Source organism: Aotus nancymaae, unplaced genomic scaffold (assembly GCF_030222135.1).
Source record: "Aotus nancymaae isolate 86718 unplaced genomic scaffold, 86718_ANA_hifiasm-v0.15.2.pri h1tg000059l, whole genome shotgun sequence".
NCBI lineage: Eukaryota > Metazoa > Chordata > Mammalia > Primates > Aotidae > Aotus > Aotus nancymaae.
The window spans coordinates 62,322,722-62,347,106 of record NW_026988473.1 but is presented as its reverse complement, the minus strand read 5'-3'; the positions used below and the strand labels follow the sequence as shown (position 1 = coordinate 62,347,106).

Here is a 24,385-nt window from a genome sequence, read left to right as displayed (position 1 = left end):
TGCAGTGAGCTATGAACATACCACTGCACTCCAGCCAGAGTGACAGAGCAGGACCCTGTCTCTTAAAAAGAATAAAAGTAAACAACTCATTCGTTTTTACTATGATCAGAAAGTTGTGCAACCATCAACATTATCTAATTTTGTAACCTTTTCATCACCCCCAGCCCCTGGCAAACACAACTGAATCAGAAACCCTGGGAGTGGGACCTCCCAATCTGTGTCACAGACCCCCCAGGTGATGCTCATGCGAGAACCACTGCTTTAAAGAAAGATGCTTTGTTCCCTGAGTGGTGAGGACATCTGGCTTCTAGCTGTGCTGGTGGGTGGGGGAGCATTTACTGTTCCGTATGCAAACTCTTAATGCATCCCCATTTCTCCCACCCCCAGTCTCACCAAGGTTCTGTGTGCCAGTCACCTCCCTTCTGCTGCAGCATACATCATATTCCAGATAACAGCTTCCATGCTTTGCCATATTGATCATCACTCAGCCATCTGTTTTCTGTCCTTCAGTAATTCGTTGTGATCTCTTGTCCACTGAAGGCCTCCTTCATGTTTTTTCCTTTTAGTTTTTTTATTATTATTTTAAAGTTGTCTCAGGAAGAAATGAATGTAAATATCTGCTTAATTCACCATTTTAACTTCATTTTTACTAGTTTGAATGATATTAATTTGCTTTTCTTTAATTGCTAGTTGGGTTGTACATTATTTGCATAATGATTTAGTGTCTCTGTCTAATATGCTAACTCTGCAGTGTCTGCGTGCCGCCTTTGGAAATCTAAATACTGGATTCTCTACCCATTTCTAGAATGGGAATTCCTTTGTGAAGGGAATACTAACCTGCCTTTTCTCCACTTCAGGTGTACGGGACTCCACTCTTCCGTTATCTAATTCACTGAGCCCTTGTTAAGCAGAAAAAGTATCTGAAGGATTGAGTGCCTTTGTAATAAGCAAGTTTCATGTGAGTTGTTTAAAAAAAATAAATCCCAGTGAGTCTTTTGAGCAATTACAGAAATAGAACACATTGTGCCTGAAATGCAGTGCCTGTTGATACTCTCTAAAAGCAAATGCAGGTTACTATAGTGAGATGTGTTAAGCAGTTTTACACTTCTATAAAGAAGTACCTGATTGGGCACATTGGGTCATGCCTGTAATCCCACACTTCGGGAGGCTGAGGCGGACAGATCACTTCAGCCCAGCAGTTTGAGACCAGCCTGGGCAACATGGCAAAACCCCATCTCTATAAAAAATGCAAAAATTAGCCAGACAGATGGCATGCACCTGTAGTCCCAGCTACTTGGGAGGCTAAGACTAGAGGACTTACTGAGTCTGGGAGGTCAAGGCTGCAGCGAACAGAGATCATGCCACTGCACTTTAGCCTGGGTGATAGAGTGAGACCCTGTCTCAAAAAAAAGAGAAACACCTGAGACTGGGTAATTTCTAAGAAAATAGTTTTAATTGGCTAACAATTCTGTAGGCTGTACAGGAAGCACAGTGGTGTCTACTTATGAGGTTTCAGGAAACTTCCAATCATGGCAGAAGGCAAAGGAGTATGCCTCTCACATGAGAATGGGAGCAAGTGTGTGTCAGGGGGTGTGTCACACGCTTTTAAATGGTCAGATCATGTGAGAACCCACCATCACAAACACAGCACCAAACCCTGAGGGATCCACCCCCATGATCTAGACACCTCCCACAGAGCGCCACCTCCAGCACTGGATATTACAATTCAACATGAGACTTCGGCAGAGACAAGTATCCAAACTATATCATGAGGCATCAGATTGATCCTTAGTAACTAGACCAATATGGACAGTAATTGGAGTTATGAAAAGCAAAACTGATGTTATTTTAGGTATTCCAAAATCATGTCCAAATTCTGTTTTGCTCAGGTGGCTTGCTTTTTTGTTGTGGTGGTTTTTTGTTTGTTTGTTTTTTAAGATGAGGTCTTGCTTTGTTTCTCAGGCTGTAGCAGATGCAGTGGCTAGTCACAGGCTGAGTCTTCTAGGATCAAGTGATCCTTCAGCCACAACTTGAGTAGCTGGGACTGCAGAAGCAGACCACCACTACTGGTTTTAATTATTTTTTTAGGAGAAGGAAAAAAATATCTATGTTAGTTTGCAAAATTTAGGTTGGGTTGGAAACAGGATTTTTCTCATTTTGACATTTTTTTCTATCATGTTGTCTTCTACTGAAAATAACTATAGTTATTTAATCAGCAGTAACTTTAGTGTTCACCCACAGTGTAATTGTGTTGGATACCAATGAGGATGTTAGGAACATGGGATATGCTGGTGAGGATGTGGAGAAAAGGGAACCCTCATATACTGTTGGTAGAAATGTAAAGTAGTACCAGTACTATGGAGGACAGTTTGGAGGCTCCTCAAAAAACTGAAAATAGAACTACCATACAATTCAGCAATCTTACTGCTGGATATATATCCAAAAGAAAGGAAATCAGTCTATCAAAGAGATATCTGCACTCCCCTGTTTGTGGCAGTACTGTTCACAGTAGCCAAGATTTGGAAGCAACCTAAGTGTCCATCAACAGATGGATGGATAAAGAAAAAGTGCTACTTATACAAAATGGAGTACTATACAGCCATAAAAAAGAGTGAGATTCTGTTATTTGCACTGATGTGGATGGAAGTAGAGGTCATTATGTTAAGTAAAATAAGCCAGACACAGAAAGACAAACTTCGCATGTTCTTACTTATTTGTGGTATCTAAAAATTAATTGAACTCATGGGGATAGAGAATAAGATGGTTACCAGAGGGTAGTGGGCGGGTGTGCAAGTGAGGTGGGGATGCTTAGTAGGTACAAAAAAAGAAATAGAAAGAGTGAATAAGATCTTACTTGTATTTGATACTTAATATTTGATCACACAATAAGGGGATTCCAGTCAATAATAATTGTACATTTTATTTTATTTTTGAGACAATCTCACTCTGTCACTCAGGCTAGGGTGGAGTGGTGCAGTCTTGGCTCACTGCAGCCTCCGATTCCCAGGTTCAAGTGATTCTCCTGCCTTTGCCTCCCAAGTAGCTGTGATTACAGGCACCCACCACCACGCCCGGCTAATTTTTGTATTTTTGGTAGAGGCATGGTTTCACCATGTTGGCCAGGATGGTTTCAAACTCCTGACCTCAGGTGATCCCCTTGCCTCAGCGTCCCAAAGTGCTGAGATTACAGGCATGAGCCACTGCGCCTAGCCTAAGTGTACATTTTAAAATAACCAAAAATTGGATTGTTTATAACACAAAGAATCAATGCTTGAGGGAATGGATACCCAATTTTCCATAATGTGATTTTTACTCATTGAGTGCCTGTAGCACATATCTTATGTACCCCTAAATATGTATTCACAAAAATTAAAAATACTAAAAATAATTTTAAAAAGAATATCAGATAGCCCTGTCTTAAAAAAGAATATGAGATAGCCCCATATAGAGGGTGACCAGTTCTGTTAGAGAGTGAAGTAGCTACTAAGATGATATTATCCTTGCCAAAAAGTACCGATCTTATTCAAATGAATGATTGTGTTAGTTGAGGTAAATGCCATACGAAAAAACTTAAATTGGAATTCTGGCTTCTTTATGTCATAGTTTTATAAGCTTAATGTCTGAGTCCCTACGCCCTAATCTATAAAAATACATTATAATGGCCACCTTACAGAGCAGTTATAAGCATCGGATACCATGTAAAGCCCAGTGTTTACTACAGCGCAGGCACTGAAATATTAGGTGCCTAATACTGATGGTAATGAGAGCTTTTGGGTCCTGAAGAACCTTGGGTGAATTATAAAGGACTAGCTGCAGAGAAAAGCCAAGGTAGTGAGGCCAGGAAGAAATAGCTGACAGTTAATAATCAAATTCTTTTACATTACTAACAGAACTGGAGTTCATACAAAGCAGAGGATTGGAAAAAGCTCCTGGGTTTCAGGACTCACAAGAGAGATCAGAAGTTTAAACTAAATCAGCACCTGGAATGAAGGAAGGAATTAACACATAGAAATCAAATAACTGTCAGAGTTTGAAGACTAAGTCAGAATTAAACTAAGAAGTGAGAGCAGGTGAGGGTATAATCTGCCGCTGTGGTCATTTATGATGGCAATGAGGTGTCACTATGTTCCAGTTTCTTTTGTACTTGGAAGGGCATTATTGGGGTTTCTGGAGCCTGATACTTCTACTTTTATGCAATAGTTGGAACAAAATTATGGTTTAAATAATGAAGTAGCAGAATAAACCAGTGTATCAATAAGTTATTCCTAAGGTATTTTTCATTGTTGTTTCTTTTTTTAAAAATACCTTCAGCCACCCCATACCTGTTAATGTTTCTTAATCAATTTTATTGTATACTTTATAATAAAAATGAACCCATTTAAAATATATCATTTTGAATATATATTAAATATGTTTTGACAAATTCTTACACCTCAGTAACTACTTCCATGATCAAAATACAGAATTAGGCCGGGTGACATGGCTTACAGTGGTAATCCCAGCACTTGGGGAGGCCAACATGAGGGGATTGCTTTAGTCTAGGAGCTGAGGACTAGCCTAGGCAACATTGTGATACTCCATCTCTACAAAATATTTTTAAAATTAGCTGGGCATTGTGGCACATAACCTGTAGTTTCAGCTACCCAGAAAGCTGAGGAAGGAGGATCATTTGAGCCCAGGAGGTCAAAGCTGCAGTGAACCATGATTTTGTCACTGCACTGAAGCCTGGGCAATAGAGTAAGACCCTGTCTCAAAAAAAAAGAAAAAAAGAAAGAAAAAAAAAACCAGAATGGTTCCTGTCACCCAAAACTTTTCTTATTTCCTTTGGAGTGAGTCTCTTCCCCAACGCCTGGTCCTTGGCAACCACTGATCTGCTGTCACCATAGATTAGATTTTCCTTTTTTAAGAATTTCATATAAATGAAGTCATATGGTATTTATTCTTTGTATCTGTCTTCTTTTACTCAGCATAATGCTTTTGAAATTTATCCAGAGTTGTCCTTTCTTTGCTGAATATTATCCCATTGAATGGCTATACCATCAAATATGTTAACTCATTCATATTTTTTGCATTCATTTTACCATTTTAAGTATATAATTCAGTGACATTACATAATTCACAATTTTGTATAACCAGCACACACAAATTTTCTTTTTCTTTTTTTGAGATGGAGTCTTGCTCTGTTGCCAGTCTGGAATGCAGTGGCATGATCTCAGCTCACTGCAACCTCCGCCTCCTGGGTTCAAGCGATTCCCCTGCCTCAACCTCCTGAGTAGGTGGGACTACAGGCGAGTGCCACCATGTCCGGCTGATGTTTTGTATTTAAGTAGAGATGGGATTTCACCATGTTGGCCAGGATGGTATCGATTTCCTGACCTTATGATCTGCCCTCCTTGGCCTCCCAAAGTGCTGGGATTACAGGCATGAGCCACCGTACCTGGCCACAACAAATTTTTTGATGAATATATATTCAATTTTAGTTTTAATAGATAACACATGCACATATGAAAAATTTCAATCATTAGAAGAGTGTTCTGTATATGTCTGTTAAATCCAGTTTTATTAAGTCCTCTCTCTCTCTTTAGTTATCTTCTGTCTGGTTCTTTACATTATTGAGAGGTTTCCAACAGTATTGTAAAACTCTTTTCGGCCGGGCACGGTGGCTCAAGCCTGTAATCCCAGCACTTTGGGAGGCTGAGGCGGGTGGATCACGAGGTCAAGAGATCGAGACCATCCTGGTCAACATGGTGAAACCCCGTCTCTACTAATACAAAAAATTAGCTGGGCATGGTGGCGCGTGCCTGTAATCCCAGCTACTCAGGAGGCTGAGGCAGGAGAATTGCCTGAACCCAGGAGGCGGGGTTGTGGTGAGCTGAGATCGCGCCATTGCACTCCAGCCTGGGTAAGGAGCGAAACTCCGTCTCAAAAAAAAAAAAAACAAAAACCTCTTTTCTCCCTTCAATTCTGTCATTTTTTACTTTATATTTGATGGTCCATCATTAGGTATGTAAATGTTTACAACTGTTGTGTCTTCTTATTGTATTGAACCTTTTATTAATGCGTTATGTCCTTCTTTGTCTCTTGTAAGCTTTTTGTATTTAGTCTGTTTTGTTTGATATTAGTATAGCCACCTATGCTCTCTTTTGTCTACTATTTGCACTAAAAAATTTTTTCCATTCTTTCACTTTCAATTTATTTGTTCTTTGTATCTAAAATGAATCTTTCATAGTCAGCATATAATTGGATCATTTTAAAAAATTCATTCTGCCAATATCTGTCTTTTGGTTGGAGAGTTTAATCCATTTACATTTAAAGTAACTGGTAAGGAGGAACTTCTTTCATTTTGCTATTTGTTTTCTACGTACTTTTTAGCTTTTTTTTTTTTTGTCCTTTGTTTTCTGCATTACTGTCTTTTGTCTTTAGTTGATTCTTTGTAGTGAAATATTTAAATTTTTTTCTTATTTTCTTTTGTATATATTCTGTAGCTCTTTTCTTTGTAGTTACCATGGAGAGTACATTGAAGATCCTAAAATTATAACAGTCTAACTTTAATTTATACCAACTCAACTTGAGTAACATACAAAAACTCTTACTTTTTTTTTTTTGAGACAGAATCTTACTCCATCACCCAGGCTAGAGTGCAGTGGTGCGATCTCAGCTTACTGCAACCTCTGCCTCCCAAATTCAAGGGATTCTTGACTGCACTTTTAATAGCTCCTTCTTCACCCCTTTCAGTTGTTGAGGTCACAAAATTACATCTTCATACACTTGTGCCCCAAAACACACATGAATAAATCTTTGAAATGCATTAACCTCTTAACTTCTGTAGAAAACAGAATGTAGACTTACAACCAAAATTTGCAATAATACTACTTTTAGGTTTTTCTTAAATGTATTAGTCTCATAAGTCAGGTAGAAAACAAACAGTGCAGTTATATACACTTGAGGTATCAGATTTCTATAATTTGATTATGAGGCATCAAATCAATCTTTACAGTAACACTAATGCATTTACTTTGATTAAGATCTTAGTTCTTTATACAGCTTCAAGTTAATGCCTTGTGTACTTTCATTTCACTCTGCAGGACTTCCTTGAGCATTTCTTGCAGGGCAGGTCTAGTAATAAACTGTTTTAGGTTTTGTTTAAATGGGAATGTCTTAATTTCTCCCTCACTTTTGAAGGACAGTTTTGCCACATATAAGATTTTTTATTGACAGTTTTTTCTTTTACCACTTTGAATATATCCACCCACTATCTTCTAGCTTTCAAAGTTTCTGATGAGAAATCTGTTGATAATCTTTTTTTTCTTCTTTTCTTTTTAAAGACAGAGTCTCACTCTGTTGCCCAGGCTAGAGTGCTCTTGACTCACTGCAGCCTCTGCCTCCTGGGTTCAAGTGATTCTCCTGCTTCAGCCTCCTGAGTAGCTGGAAGTACACGCATGCACCACTACACCCAGCTAATTTTTGTATTTTTAGTAGAGACAGGGTTTCGTCATGTTGGACAGGCTGGTCTTCAACTCCAGGCCTCAAATGATTCTCCTGCCTCAGCCTCCCAAAGTGCTGGGCTTACATTGCACCTGGCCTGTTGATAGTTTTATTGAAGATTCCTTATATGTAATGAGTTGCTTCTCTCTTCCTGCTTTCATGATTCTTGGTGTTTGGCTTGCAGAAGTTTGATTATAATGCTTCTTGGCATGGACCTCTTTGAGGTCATCTTATTTGGAATTCATTGAGCTTCTTGGACGCTTATACATTCATATCTTTCATCTGATTTGGAAAGTTTTTTAACCATTATTTTTTCAGATATTCTTTTTTTTTTTTTTTGAGATGGAGTCACCTCTGTCGCCTAGGTTGAAGTGCAGTGGCATGATCTCAGCTCACTGCAACCTCTGCCTCTGCCTCTCAGGTTCAAGCAATTCTCTTGCCTCAGCCTCCTGAGTAGCTGGGACTACAGGCAAGCACCACCATGCCTGACCAATTTTTGATTCTTTGGTAGAGACAGGGTTTCACCATGTTGGCCAGGCTGGTCTCAAACCCCTGACCTCAGGTGATCTGTCCACCTCAGCCTCCCAAAGTGCTGGGATTACGTATTTCTTCAAATATTCTCTTTGCCCTTTTCTCTTTTCTTCCAAGACTCCCACATGCATATGTTGGGTCATGTGATGGCATCCCACAGGGTACTTAAATTCTGTTCATTTTTCTTCAGTCTTTTCTTTCCATAATTTCCTTTGTTTTATCTTCAGGTTTGCTGATTCTTTCTTTTGCCTGCTGAAATCTGCCTTTGAGTTTCTCTAGTGAAGTTTTCATTTCAGTTATACTTTTCAGCTCCAGAATTTCCTTTTGTTTCCTAGGCGTTCTGTTTTTTTATTGAGATTGCCGTTTTGTTCATGCATCATTTTCTTGACTTTGTCCACATCTTCTAGTTCTTTAACTGTCTTTAAGACAGTTGTTTAAAAATCTTTTGAGTAGATCTGGCTTGAGATGTTTCTCAAGGACAATTTCTTTGGATTTATTTTTCCCCTCTGAATGGGTCATATTTTTATTTTTCTTTGTATACCTTGTGATTTTTTTTCTTTTTTAATGAAAATGGGAATTTGAATCTAATAATGTGGGAACTGTGGAAATCAGATTATCCCTCTTCTCCAAGGCTTGCTGTTTTTATTTATTCTTTTGGACTTCTTTTTTAAATTGTTGAAGGCTGTCTCTATGCTGGGTTCAGCCCATAGTATAAACTCAGTGTCTTCTCAGGTCTTTCTGAGCCTGATCTCTTCCCTAGGCAGGTGCCATCACTTTCTGATTTTCCCCATATATGCTATTGTTTTTGAGTGTTCTCGTCTTTATTGTCTGACTCTCAAAGGACAATAAAAGAAAAATGAAGGGGAGAAGTACACTGACTTTTTAAATAATTCCAGGGGTCACAGGGGCAGGTGTGTTTAACAGTTGGGGGAGGTGCCTGCCTCTCTATGACTCTGTGATTAGAAGCAACAGTCAGCAGTCTAGGCATAGATCTCCTGTATTTGGAGGATCCATTTTTCTCTGACCCAGCTCCCTCAAGCTGTGTGCAGGGTGCTCCAGGAACATGTGCACAGCTACCTGCCTCAGGTCTGGGAGTGGGGTATGGGCAACCATTACTGTGCTAAGAGCTGAAATTGACCAAAATTAACTACAATTTACTGTGTAAGCCTTTCTCTGAAAGTTGCTGGTATTCCATAGACTGCAAGTTTCAAAAACTTGCAGTTGCATCAGGGTCAGTGCAGTGGCTGATGCCTGTAATCCCAGCACTTCAGGAAGCCGAGCCGGGCGGATCACCTGAGGTCAGGAGTTTGAGAACACCCTGGTTGCACTGAAACCCTGTCTGTACTAGAAATACAAAAATTAGCCAGGCATGGTGGTGCATGCCTATAGTCCCAACTACTTGGGAGGCTGTGCAGGAGAATTGCTTGAACCCGGCAGACAAAGGTAGCAGTGAACTGAGATTGCACCACTGTATTCCGGCCTGGGCAACAGAGGGAGACTCCATCTCAAAAAATCAAAACAAAACAAAACAGTTTAATCAGACAGATACTACCAGTTCTCTTGTCTAGGTGGATAGACAGATTCCTGGTGCTTTCTTCTCTGCCATCTTCCCAAAATACCCTCAATCCATCTATAGTTTGATATTTAGTTGTTTCCTGTGCAGAGCTATTGTGATGATGAAGGTCTCTGAAAATTTGTGCAGGAGTCTTTGTGTAGACATAGGTTTTTATTTCCCTCGGATAAGTAACTAGGAATTAAGTTAATGCTTAACTTTATAAGAATCTACCAAATAATTTTCTGAAGTAATTGTACTATTTACACAGTGGATGAGAATTCCATTTGGTTCACATCTCTGACAAAACTTAATTTTAGTCATTCTAGTGAGTATAAGGTATGTCATTGTGGTTTTAAGTTGCATTTCTCTGGTGACCAATACTGTTTAACATTTTCTTCATGTGCTTATTGGCTATTCATATATCTTGTTTTTGAACTATCTTTCCATTTTCTCACCCAGTTTTTACCAGGTTGTTTGTTTTATTATTATTGGGTTGTAAGAGTTCTTTATATATTCTGGATACAAGCCCTTTCTCAGATAGTGGTGTTGTAATTTTTTTTTCCCCCAGTCTGCCTTTTCTTTCCATTTTAAAATAGGGTTGTTGTTTTTTTTAATTTTTATTTTGGACCAGAAGCTTTGTATTCTGCTGGTATACTATTAGTCTTTTTCTTATGTGGTTCATGAATTTTTTATCCTGTCCAAAAGATTACCAACGTTTTTCTTCCACATTTTTTTCTATGGATTTTCTATCTTAGTTTGTATTTTTAGATAAATGAAGACCCTGCTAGTCCATAAACTTTTTGAAGGTAAAGGCCATACCTGATTTACCTCTGTATTTTCCACAGTGATTAGTGGTCTAGTAAATATTTGTTGAATGAATAAATCAATATGACTTCAGATAGATAATGATGATAAGATACAGACAGACAGATTCTAGGCCCTAAGCTTCTGTATCCATTTCTTCTTTGCTGCTATGACCTGTGGGCTTGAATTACTTCTAGGCTTTTGATTTAGTTCATCAATCTATTTTAGTTGGAGGAAAAAAACTAGTTAAATTAAAAAAAAAAAACTGTGTCAGAAAATGCATTTAAGAACTTGAAATACTATGCTATTGGATTTGTTTAGATATCTTAAAGTACTCTTATATAAAATTGAAATTTCTTTTTTATGCTCTTTTAACATAAAATACACATATATACATATATGTGTATGTGTGTGTATAAAAGGAAATTTTGTCTTTGCTCCTTTAGAAAAAATTTCTAATAAAGAAATTCAGTCATGGTTTTGCTTCTCTCTCACCAGCAAAAGCTGATAACAAATAAGCTTAGTCACATGTATTGGTTGCTGGTCACATTAATTTTATTTATTTTGATGTCAGTCTCTATTTTATTTCCCTCATATACTCTACACTGAAAAAAACAAAACAAAACTGGTGTTTTGCCACTTGAAACAGGTGTATGGGACAGATAAACAGACATGTGTCACATAAATCTTTTCAGCTGGAGAATATGCAAAACCTAAGCCAACCTTATTTCACATTTAAGAGGCAGATTTAGCATGTGAGATTAAGAGATAGAGACGTTTTTGTTTCTGGAACATTCTTTAGGGACTTTCATTTAGTTTCTTCAACTGGATAATTATTCTGGCCTTTCCTTCTGGTTCTCCTTTAGGACAGTATGGTGTGAAGTTCATTGGAAAAATATGAACTTTAGACAGACAATATTTTAGGGACTACTGTAGAAGGAGTTATCTCAAAAATTTTCTAACATGCCTTTCTTAGCCAAAATATATGTATGATTTGATAATTTGGTATTTCCTATATAGCTGTGGAGGGTTAAATGTAACATGGGAATTTGGAGATACTGGTTCAAATAGTTCTACCCAGAGTTTCTCTGCCTTTTGCATAGGTCATCCCGTGATCCATATCAGTAAGAGTGTTCATTTTTAGTATTCATGCAGCTAAAAAGACCTGGCATGGCAGAGCATAGCTATCTCTTTTTCCTCCTTCTCCTCCTTTTCTTATCCTAATTCAAGGAAAATGAATAGGAATTTTTCATGTATTGTTTCTATAGGCTAACTCCTCCTGTCACAGCAGTTTGCCTATTTCTAATTTGTGATGGTTCCTTTGTGCTTTTGTGTTTACAAACCAAGCTCTGTTTGATTTGAAGTCTGTCAAGAGTATTAGAAAATTTTGTTTTCATTCATAGTATATAGGACTATGCAAATGTACCCTTTTTATATCAATTATCTGTGACTTTTACTTGCAATCATAATTGGTAATTAAAAGAGCTAGATCAGTCCGGGCACGGTGACTCACTCCTGTAATCCCAACACTTTGGGAGGCGGAGGCAAGCAGATCATCTGAGGTCAAGAGTTCGAGACCAGCCTGGCCAACATGGCGAAACCTTGTCTCTACTGAAAGTACAAAAACTAGCCGAGCATGGAGGCACATTCCTGTAGTCCCAGCTACTCGGGAGGCTGAGACAGGAGAATCGCTTGAACCTGAAAGGCGGAGGTTGCCCTGAGCCAACCTCCGGAGTACATCACTGCACTCCAATCTGGATAATGGAGTGAAACTCAGTCTCAAAAAAAAAAAACAGAGCTAGATGCTAGATCAGTGGTTCTCAACTCTGGTTATATATTAGAATGTTTCAGGAGCATTTTAAAAAATACAGATATATTAGCTTGATTCCCTCACCCCACTTAGGAAAAATCAGATTTAATTGGTCTGGGTGTGGGACTGGGCATCAGGATTGTTTTCTAAAGTGCCATGTGTTATTCTATGCAGCCAGGGCTGAAAACCACTCTAGATCGGTGGTTTTTAACATGTAATCCTTGGACCAGCAGCATCAGCATCACCTGTAACTTTGTAGAGATACAGACTCTCAGGCCTACCATAGACCTACTGAAGCAGACCATTTTGGGAGTGGGGCCGAGTAAACTGTTTTCACAAGCTCCCGGTGAATCTAATGCATGTTAAAGTTTGAGAATCACTGCTCTAGGTCATCTAAGCATTTATAACAAAGCCTTCTTTTACTTAAGTCCAACTTTGTGTAGGCCCCACAATGGCTCTAGACCTGAAAGTAGCTAAAGAAGGGAGGTGGGGAAGGGAAGAAGCATGCCACAAGAGAAGCCTTTGTTGGTAAATTGTTGAGCCTAAGCCAAAGTGTCCATAGCCAAGTAAGCGCTGTAAGGTATATTGGATAGATTACCATTTTTTATATCATAAAATAGAATGAAAACGTATCCTGGCTGGGTGTGGTGTCTCATACCTGTAATCCCAGCACTTTGGAAGGCTGAGGCGGGCAGATCACTTGAGGCCAAGAGTTTGAGACCAGCCTGGCCAATGTGGCAAAACCTCATTTCTACTAAAAATACAAAAATTAGCTGGGTGTTGTGGCACATGCCTGTAATCCTAGGTACTCAGAGGCTGAGGCACGAAAATTGCTTGAATCCAGGAGGTGGAGGTTGCAGTGAGCCAAGATCATGCCACTGCACTCCAGCCTGGCCATAGAGCAAGAGTCTGTCTCAGAGAACGGAAATGTATCTTGATTGACTGTCAATGCTTATTAATAACTGTTCATTTCTACTATGAAGAAACTATAGGAGAAAAAATAAGACAGAAATGAACAACTGTAATGGTAGGAAATGGCAGTCACAGAGACAGCAAGTAATGGATGGTGAAACAAAGGTGAACAAGGAATGGCCACCAAGAATGGAACCCGTGTCGTTCAGAGGGGCAGAAACCACCTAGAGGATAGCGACATTTAAGATACACAACTTCTCTTTCTGTGTGGTTTGTGCTTTAAAAAGTACAGGACAGATTCTCAATGGTACCATTCAGCATCTGTGCTGAACTTTTTGTTTTTTAAGAATACACACTTGGAAGCTGTCCAGAAAGTGGGCCATGGATTTGGACTGCTTATGTTAAAGCCCCTTTGGTGTGATTCTCTGAACTATTTACTGACTAGCCTAAGCCTCAGTTTCTGAAGTTATAAAATGGAATGAAATCACCTCTCTTATAGGGTAGCAAGAATTAAATGAGACATGTAAAATGCTTGATAGTCTCATTCAACCTTTTTTTTTTTTTTTTGAGACAGAGTCTCACTCTGTCACCCAGCTGGAGTGCAGTGGCATGATTTCGTGTCACTAAAACCTCCGCCTCTCCTAGTTCAAGCAATTTTCATGCCTCAACCTCCTGAGTAGCGCATACCACCATACCTGACTGATTTTTACATGTTTAATAGAGACAGGGTTTCGCCATGTTGGCCAGGCTGCTCTTGAATTCTGGACAGCATCAGGTGATCCACCTGCCTTTGCCTCCCAAAGTGCTAGGATTACAGGAGTGAGCCACTACATCTGCCCTCAATTAATTTTTAAAAATATATTGTGGCCCCTCACCCCCGTTGCAGGCTCCGGAGTTCTGGACTGCTAATTTCAGTGAAACGATTAACAGACTTCCCAATGGCTGACGACACTTTCTCTCCTTCAGTAGGGAAGGGCGTCCAGCGTAGGGTCGCTCACGCTTCCCCCTCTGGCGCAAAGCAGGCTCCACCGAGGTGCGCACCACCCGCACGTAGGCGGCCCTCGAGGCCCACGCTGTTGGACTGGCCCGAAGCGAGCCCGAGTAGCGCACTGTTGGTGGGAGGGAAGCTAGAGGAGACCTGGTCCACTGGGCAGAGCGGCAGAGGGTCGGGGAGCCTGCCTTGCAAGCCCGGGAGTAGAAGTGAGCAAGGTAACGCGAAGGAGCGTGCCAAGACTGAGCTTGGGTTCCACTGGAGCTCGGGCTCGGGCCCCAGACAGCTGGGCCAGGCCCTCAAGCCGCCTTACACCTGATCCGAGGAGGACAGACCAGACACATAGGGATGGAGCGAGCAAGGAGACGTGGTTTCATCATTCCTGCCTGCAAGAGCCACCGCCGGCAACAGCGGTGGAGAGCTAAGCTCAGGGGACGACTCAGGAGGTGGAGTTCCCCCATAGCCCTAAGATCAAGAAGTCCCGTTGTCTGGCCGAGCTGTTTGGGAAGGCTTTAGCGCACCTGCAAGGCCTTATTCAGGTGGCAGCAGGGAGCAGCTCTTGTACCTGTATGCCAGGTACAAACAGATCAAATTGGAAATTGCAATACTCCTAAACCAAGCTTCTTTGATTTTGAAGGAAAGTAAAAATGGGAAGCATGGAAGGCACTTGGTGATTCAAGCCCCAGCCAAGCAATGCAGGAATATATCGCAGTAGTTAAAAAACTAGATCCCAGTTGGAATACTCAGATACCAGAGAAGAAAGGAAAAGAAGAAAATACTGGTTTTGGTGGGCCAGTTATTAGTTCTCTGTTTCATGAAGAAACCATCAGGGAAGAAGACAAAAATATATTTGATTACTGCAGGGGAAACAGCAATGACCATATAACCAAAGCCATCAAATCGACATGTGGATATGAATGTGAAAGATGAAGAGGGTAGGACTCTGCTTCATTGGGCCTGTGATCAAGGACATAAAAGGAACCAGTCACAGTCTTGCTACAACATAGAGCTGGCATTAACTGTCAGGACAGTCAAGGCCAAACAGCTCTACATTATGCCTCTATCTGTGAGTTGCTGGATATTGGAGAGCTGCTGCTCCAGTCTGGTGCTGGCCCCACTCTCCGAGACCAGGATGGCTGCCTGCCGGAGGAGGTGACAGGCTTCAAAACAGTTTCTTTGGTGCTGCAGCAGCACACAGCTGGCAAGGCCTTAATCAAAACACTGGAAAACCGCAGTCTGTAATAGCATAAGGCTTCCATTATGAAAGAAAGCTACAAAAACAAAACTTCTTTTATTGCCCATCTTTGCTATGTATTGGCTAACAAAATCAGTTCTGTTGAACTGGGATTTTGAAGTCTCAAAAAAAAAATGTATTGTGGCAAAATACACAAGATAAAATTTACCATTAGTGGCATTGTACAACCATCACTATCTAGTTCCAGAACATTTCCATCACCCCAAAAGGAAGGCCCATACCCATAAAGCAATTGTTCTCTGTTATATACTGAATTGCCTCTTCCCTGGGATTCATATGTTGTGTTGTCCTAACCCCTATGTGATTGTATTTGAAGATAGTACTGTTAAAGATAATTAAAGTTATATGAGGACATAAAGGTGGAACCCAAATCCAGTGTGACTGGTGTCCATATAAGAAGAGACACTAGGTGTGCTTGTGCACAGAGGAAAAGCCATGTGAGGACACAGCAAGAAGGCAGGCTTCAGCAAACCAGGAAGAGAGGCCTCACCAGAAACACCCTGTCATCACTTTGGTCTTAGATTTCCAGCCTCTAGAACTGCAGGAAAATTAATTTCTGTTGTTTAAGCCACACAGTCTATTATATTTTGTTATAGCAACTCATGTAAACTAATGTACTCTCCAGTGACTCCTTTCCCAACCCCTGGCAAACACTTCCTGCTTTCTGTTTTTATAGATTTGTCTATTCTGGATATTTCATATACAGGAAACCATACATGTGGTTTGGTGTCTAGCTTCTTTCACTTAGCCTAATTTTTCCATCCATGTCATAGCATGTAGCAGTATTTCCTTTTTATGGCTGAATAATATTCTGTTTTATGAACATACCACATTTTGTTTATCCATTCATTCATTGATGAGTATTTGGGTTATTTCCACTTTTTGACTGTCTATATAATGCCACTGTGAACATTTATGTACAGAGTTTTATTTGGATACCTGTCATTATTATTTCTTTGAGGTATATATCCAGGAGGAAATTATTGGGTCATTCTATGTTTAATTTATTGAAGAGCCACCAAACTGTTTTCCCTAATAGTCATACAGTTTCACATTCCCACCAACAGTGTACAAGGAGTTTTTTGTGTCCTTGCCAACATTTGTTATTTTTTATTTTCCCATCATATTTAGCCATCAAAAAACTTTTAAAAATTATGTTAATTAGAGGTCTAAACTTTCTTTAGGACAGGTTTTCAGAGGTAGAGCCTCGAACTAATACTTCTCATTAAGAACCATTGCCAAAGGTAGTGGTTCTCTGTGTATGGTCTGGATATCTCTGGGACTGCCTCGCATTCTCTCGGGAATCCTTGAAGTTAAAATTATTTTCATAATAATACTAAGACAGTAATTGTGTTTTTAAGCCTCATTGTCTCAAGAGTACATATACAGTATTTTCCAGTCTTTGTGGCATGTGATAGTGCAACAGATTGAAGGCAAAAGTAGATAGGAGAGTCTAGCTGCCTTTTGTTAAGCCAGACATTAAAGAAATTTGCAAAAGTATAAAGCAGTGCCACTCCTCTTACTAATCTTTTTGTTTTGGAAAAAAAAATTATGTTTCAAAAAAATATGTTATTTGTAAAACATAATGGACTTGTCATTATTTTGTTTTGTTTTTTTTTGAGACAGAGTCTCGCTCAGTCACCCAGGCTGGAGCACAGGGGCATCATGGCGGCTCATGGCAGCCTCGACCTCCCAGACTCAGTCTTCCTGCCTCAGCCTCTCCGTTAGCTGGGACTAAATGCTCATGCTGCCACGCTTGGCTAATTTTTGTAGTTTTTGTAGGGATGGGGTTTTACCACGTTGCCCAGGCTGGTGTCAAACTTCTGGGCTCAAATGATCCACCTGCCTTGGCTTCCCAAAGTGTTTGGATTATAGGCTTGAGCCACCGTGTGCGGCCTTGTCATTATTTTTAAGTAACATAAACATAATCATAATTTTAATATCTCAATTTTAATGGTAAATATTGGTAGATATAACCTAGATAAACCAAATTTCTTTGAGATCTACAACAATTAGAAGTGTAAAGGGATCTTTACAACATGGTGAGATCCTCATTTATAAAAGAATTTTTTTTTAATTAGCTGGGCTTGGTGGCACATGCTTGTGGTCCCCACTACTCAAGAGGCTGAGACGGGAGGATTGCTTGAGCCCAGGAGGTTGGGGCTGCAGCAAGCTGTGTTTTTGCCACTGCACTGCAGCCTGGGTGACAGAGCAAGACCCTGTCTCAAAAAAAAAAGAGAGAGACAAAAAGTAACTTTGATCCATTTGTTCTCTTACTATATAATTGGTGTTAGGTTAACCTTTTGATGTATTTTGTTTCATTTCGTCTTTATAATAACCTCCATGACATTTGTATACTCACCCTCATTTTTACATGGGGAAATTTAGTCTTAACAGAAATTAAGAACTTAGTTTGTTCATAAGTGGAGGAGCCAGGATTTTAACTTAGATCTTTAGGTTACGTGTTCTTGATCACTACCATAACCTTAAAAAAGTAAGTCATCTATACAGGATGGAAGTCTAGGAAATTGTTGATAGTTCAATGCCGTAATGACTCCTCTACCTCTGTAGTATCAGGAAAAGGGAACCCTTGAAATATTTGTAGACGTAAATAACACTTAAACACTATGTAGTACATGTAACTAAATAAAGTACTTACATGTTCTCTTCAGTGGACCTCAGAGCAAGGACCACTAAATATCAGAAATGTAAGAGGGGTAATCTCGGTATGAGTGAGTGCAGTTGATAAAATTATATACCTGTCCTGTAATCCCAGCACTTTGGGAGGCCGAGGCAGGTGGATCACAAGGTCAAGACATCGAGACCATCCTGGTCAACAAGGTGAAACCCCGTCTCTACTAAAAATACAAAAAATTAGCTGGGCACGGTGGTGCGTGCCTGTAATCCCAGCTACTTAGGAGGCTGAGGCAGGAGAATTGCCTGAACCCAGGAGGTGGAGGTTGTGGTGAGCCGAGATCGCGCCATTGCACTCCAGCCTGGGTAACAAGAGCGAAACTCCATCTCCAAAAAAAAAAAAAAAAAATTATATACCTGTATTTGAAAGGTAATTTTAGTGTCTTTTTGAGACATAAGGATAAATATTCAGTTAGAAAGACCAGTAAGCATTTGTGACCTTTTAGAATAATGTTATTTTCTAAGACCTCATATCCAGTCAGTTACTCCTGAAGGATCTATTGTTGCAGGAATGAAGTGGCACTTCACTCAGGCAGGAGCCAAAGTATCATGTGCTGCTGTGTTTACATAGAGTAGACTAGGATAATTATTTTCTTATAGTAATATTATAATTAAAAAATTTTTCAAATTAGAGCAGCTTTTCCTATCTAGTCCTTTTTAAAGATTTTTTTTGACAGAGCAAAAATATGTGACAGTTTTAAAAAACTGATGTTGTTATTGTCTAGTGCCTTCTGTGAACAATAATTTCACAGAACAGCAGGATTTTTTGTTTAGTAATAGATATTCTATTTACCTTCCTCTTCTACCCTTACCCCCATCTCGTTGCTGTTTCGAATATTCATTTGGGAAGCTCGGTGCCCCTAGTGTGCATGTGTAGGCTGTAGTTCCACTTTCTTGGGAGCCTGAGGCACGAGAGTCACTTGATACCAGGAGTTCAGTCTGGGCAACATAGGAAACCCCATCTCTTTAAAAGAAATGCAACTTGGCGATCAGCGTATTTTATAGAAAATGAATTATTTACTTTTTTGACAAATATTGACTGTATATGTTGGGCACTAGATTAAGACTGAGGATAAGGATGCCATAATGAACCAAAAAAAAAAAGATACAGTCACTCATGAAATTTCCAGCCTAATGGAGCTAGATGTTAAATAATCACATCAATAGATAAAAATTTTTTATTTTGAAAGGTGCTGTGAATAGTAGTACATGGTGTTACTAAAGAGCACGTTGGTTTTTCACCGAACAAACAGAGAAAGAAAGAGCATATTGGGAAGATTGGCCTAGGAAGGTTGGGAGAAGACTGAAATCAAAGTGGAAGCTACGGGAAGGGATGAGTTCAGTTACAAACAGATGTATGTATACTTATAGAGCTTAGAGAAAAGGGCTAGTTAGAAGGTAAAAATTTGTGTATGCCAGTAAGTAATTTACTGAAATGATTGGCCAGGGGAGATCATATAAGGAAAAGTATCGTGAAAAAATTTAGAGGTTCTAGGAGTGATTTTGGAGGAATCCTGCTGCTTAATGAACAGCTAATGTGGTCTGCAATAGGAAGCAGAAATAGAGGTCAGAGTAGTATTTAGAAGGGAAACTAGGAGAATACTAGGAAACTAGTGTTAAATGTTTCAAGAGGTGAGGTTATATATTTCAAGGTGTATCAAATAAAATCTGGTCACTGCTTACCATGGTTACAAGGAAGGCCCTACATGTTCTAGTCCTTTCCACCATCTCTTATTCATCCTGCTACTGGCCTACACCTGTTCTTTAAACATGTCAGGCTCCTTCCTACCTTAGGACCTATGTGTTGGTGTTTGCTTTGTTTGAATGTTCTTTTCACATGTCATCTCCTCAGATGATTAGCTAACCTTCCACTCCCTTTTAGCAGGATTATTGGCATACTCTGTCAAACTTTGAGTTTCATCATACGCTTAAGATTGTATTTTGCTTGGGTCTCAAATTCAGTTCCAAATAAAGTATTAAGAACATGTTATTATTCAGGTTTTTGTGCTAAAAAAAAAAAAAAAAAAAGGAGAACATGTTAAATGAAATTATTTGGCACAAGTTTTTGGCAATAAAGATGAGAATTTTTAGAATTTAGAATGCACACTGCCTAAGGCATCTTGACATGACATGATTGTTGAAATGGTGAGGGCTGCATCTCTTTTATAATCCCTTTCCACCAAGTGTATTGCATGATAGGGAATAGGGGAAAGCTGAAAACGAGGTATCAGGAGTCCACTCTGTTAGGTATATAGAAATAATGAATGCAAAGTATGTCACAGTATTAACAATCTGGTGAACACAAAACAGTAGTAAAATAGATGGTCATTTTCTGAATGATGAGAAAACCACTTGGCAAAGACTTAAAATCCAGTTCAAGGTTTTCTGTGAGTTCACTTAAGTTCAATGAACTTTTACTAAACTAACAGTAGAGCAGTGATACAGAGGTTGGGGGTGGTTTGGGAAGGGTGTAGGGAAAGTTGCTGATCAATTTTATGCTGAATAAGTTCCTTTTTTTTTTTTTTTGTAAAAAAGACAGGATTTCACCATGATCTCAGGTGATCTGCCTGCCTCGGCCTCCCAAAGTGCTGAGATTACAGGCGTGAGCCACCACGCCAGGCCTATGCTGAATAAGTTATTCCCAAACTAAAGAATAGCAATTCCTCTGTTCTTTCAAAATGTTAAGATTCACTGTGAAATTTCAGGGCCAGAAAGAATAAATGGCCAGGCAGTCAGTGACCACTTTATATTAATCTAGTTGCCATCCTGAGGGCTTCATAAAACTCCACCCACAGGAGAAAGTGAACTTTGTAGAAACTTTTTTTTTTATTTTGCAATTTTCCTTTTTGTTTTCCAAAGAGCCATTTTTGTAGTTATCTTGGTTGATTGGTATTGAATGTACTTATGTTATACTAAACATCAACTCCAAGCTTGTGGATTTTCCTTGTATAGTTTTCCTTTCTTCATAATTTGGCACAAGAATGATTCTTAGTGCTGAGTGTTTTCTTTTTCTACTGGTCTCTTCTCAGAGCAATATTGGACTTTCACCTGGTTTTGTATCTTATTTTAGAAATGGCCTTGTTCTCAGATTTTATTTTAAATGTTAATTGGTTCAGTCTTTGCTGCACATGGCTTTCATGTCTGTGGAAGACAGAAAAAAAAGAAGGAAATCAGCATAAATTAAAATAGAAGTGATTTCACATCCACCTAGCGACAAAATTATTGCAAAAGATACTAGAGATCAATGCCAGGCTGCCTCCAACCCTGACGTCTATAAGAATTTGAAGACCAGAAAAACTAAATAACTTGCTAAAGATTACAAAGTATTGATGAGGATATATCATTCTCATTATTTTCATGAAGATAACATTCTACAGAGCGGTATTTTAACACATAAAACAAATAAGCTATTCACGATATACAAAACTGCTTACCTTAGTTATCTTACAGAAGGGGAAATATACTAAAAATTTTTCTTTCTAATTTTCTGAGTTTGCAGTGTTGTCGTGAGCATCATTATTGTTAATATCATCGTTAAGGCTGTGAACATTAGAGTCAGAAATGTGGATTTGAGTCTGGCTTCTGCCATTTATTAAACTATAACTCTGTGAGGTTAAGCTTCTTAACCTCTCTGAACTGCAGTTTCTTATTCTGGAAAATAAATGTATTAATACATACTAAGATTGAGTTAACTCTGAAGGGATTAACTCTAAGGTTCTTGGCCATTTAGTGCTTGGCACACGATGATCACTCCGTAATGGTAGCTACTAGTACTGCTACTGCTACCAGTACTTACAGTAGAACACTGGACACTGACATAGGGCCATCTTTATTACTGAATGATTTAAAGATTCATCTGCTTAAAAATTAGAGGCTTTCTTATGCAGTTTTTCAACATACCTTCCAGTTCATTTTATCACTCTGTTACTTTAGCAGAGGCACTTTGGTCATTAGTTCTTACTCTATCAAAATGATATTTAACCCTTGGATACCTCAGTCAGAGCCTGATCCTTACTATAATTGAAATAAAAATTACTGAGCCTCTTGTACATTTTATACTAGAGACCTTGCTAATCATTGTAAAATTTAAAAATCCCTATTGCTGCTCATCTTGGATCTTGGAGCATCCTTTGCTCATATGTATACACACAGTTTCTTGTGATATAGTACCAGAAAGAAATGTAATTTTACTTATTTAGATATACCATTGCCAACCTACTTAGAAATGGCACAGTCACAGATTGGAAACTCAGGTCCTTGTAATTGTTGAATTTATCGTTTGGGCCAGACCTGGATTGTTTGACCCATTTTAGGTACTGACAGCCACAGTAACATATATCTGAGTATTTTTCTGTACTTGCAATGTTACTGTTTGTGAGGATGTGCTTTTTAGTTTATAACTGAGGAAGCCTGTCATCATCATTAGTACTCATTCATTCAGCATGAGCACCTGTTTTATCTTAGGCACTAGAGATGCAAATATGAATAAAACATGATTCCTGTTCTGGAAAATGTCATAGTTTATTGGGGGAGAAAGATACTTAAATAGATAATTACATTTCAGAGTGATATGTTCTATATAATAAACATGAAAATGTGTTGTAATATACTAGAAGGAGCCATAAATTTGGGGGAGTGGTAAGGTTTCAAAGGGGAAGTGACAGTTGAGCCAAGTCTTGAAGGATGAATGGGAATTTTCCATTTGGAGGGGAGAGGAGCAGGGGAGGAGGCAATACAGGGTAGCAAAGGGCCTATGCAAAAACCCAAGGGCATGCATGCATGGGGCATGCTAGGAAAGGGGAAGGTCTTCAGAGTGGCTGGAGAAAAGGGTGTGTGGGAAACAACTGAGTTGAAATTAGGAGTTAGAATTTTACTCTTTGGTGCTAAGGAATCATTGAAGATTTAAAATTAGGAAAGACATAATCAGATTTGAGTTTGGAAACCTGTAGTTTGGGGCTGGAGGAAGACAGGTGCTAGACCTGTCTTTCTAAGCCAGAGACAAAGGTTTCCACTGACAATAGCTGTGAAGATAGAGAAGAGCTGCGAGATTTCAGAGAGTTTTCCAACGTGTAAACAACTGAATTTTGTGATCAAAATTATATGGCCTATGTGGTCAGTGGGGGAATGTGGTATCTGGCTTGGTTCAGTAGGGGGATTAACTGAGATAGCTGGAGGAAATATAAAAAGAAAGGCAGGATTGTTCATTTTGTCTTTTGTTTTGGGAAATAGGATAAAAATTTTCATTTTGCACAAGGAAGGTTTAGTCTTTTCAGAAATACTCTAGTAGGCAAATCTGGAGCTGAATCTCCAGAGAAAGGCAACCATAGTAATATTTTTGAGTTTCTACTATTTTCTCATTAAAAACTAAGGGTCTCAGAGGTTATCAGATTATGGTTTGAGGAAGGTAGCTGTAGAACCAAAATATAAATTCCTAAGCTTCTACCAACTGGGTCTTACTGAAATGGCAATTTAAGAGAAAAATAAATCTCTTAGTTTTCACCATAGTTACTTTACTGTTTCCTTTCCCAGAGTATTTTTACTTAAAAAAAAAAAAACACTAATATATATACAAAATCCATCTATTTTCTGCACTAAGTTTTCTGATCTTTATATTATTTGGCTAAATGACAGACAAATGAAGCATGCTCAGGATCATAGCTAAGGAGCCTCAAACAGCTTGCTTTGTTCTAACAAAACCTTAACATTTAAAGATTAAGTCCTCCAGAAATATTTGTTACTTCATACATGCTTGATCTAATCTCAGCTATTAACTCGGTTTGAATATGAGGGAAACAGTAAGCATTGAAGAATGATGATTGTTGTGTCCACTTCACTGTAGGAATTTAAGAATAAGGGATGGTTGAGCTATAGTCCTTCTTGGAATCAAGGGAATAAAGTAGTTCCTCAAAATCTCTCGCCTCCAAATTTCAGGGGTCATTTGCCATTGATTGAAAGACATGGGTGGTCATGAAGGACTTGAGTGGGCTTTGAATAAGGTGAACTGCCATATGTATCTGACGTTCTTTCTTCATGTGTTTAAAAAATAAATGAACATACCTTATCTATGTGAAATTCTAATTTTCACTGTTACTATCTAGATTTTCTTTGTGGTTTCTTGGGCAGCGATATCTTTTTCTTTACTTTGTTCTCGATTGCTGTGAAATGTAGTTGCCTGCTGTTTAAGGCAGCTACAGTAGAGTGCACCCAGAAGTGGTTACGTTTCTATTCTATATTTAGTAAAACCATAGGGTTTGTGAAGCAGTTGCAGATTCCTTCAGGATAAAATGGTTTCTATAAATGTAACCTTTCTTTCTTTTTTTTTTTTTTTTTTTTTGTTGTTGTTGTTGT

General features: G+C 38.9%; 1 protein-coding gene and 1 pseudogene across 5 annotated transcripts in view; both read left to right on the top strand.

Annotated features, from left to right (window-relative positions):
* The window catches only part of NARS2 (asparaginyl-tRNA synthetase 2, mitochondrial), a 146,429-nt gene that overhangs the window by 66,988 nt on the left and 55,056 nt on the right, over positions 1-24,385 (top strand). The gene's annotated exons all lie outside the window — the stretch shown is intronic.
* On the top strand, positions 14,438-15,543 carry LOC105729027 (acyl-CoA-binding domain-containing protein 6-like; annotated as a pseudogene).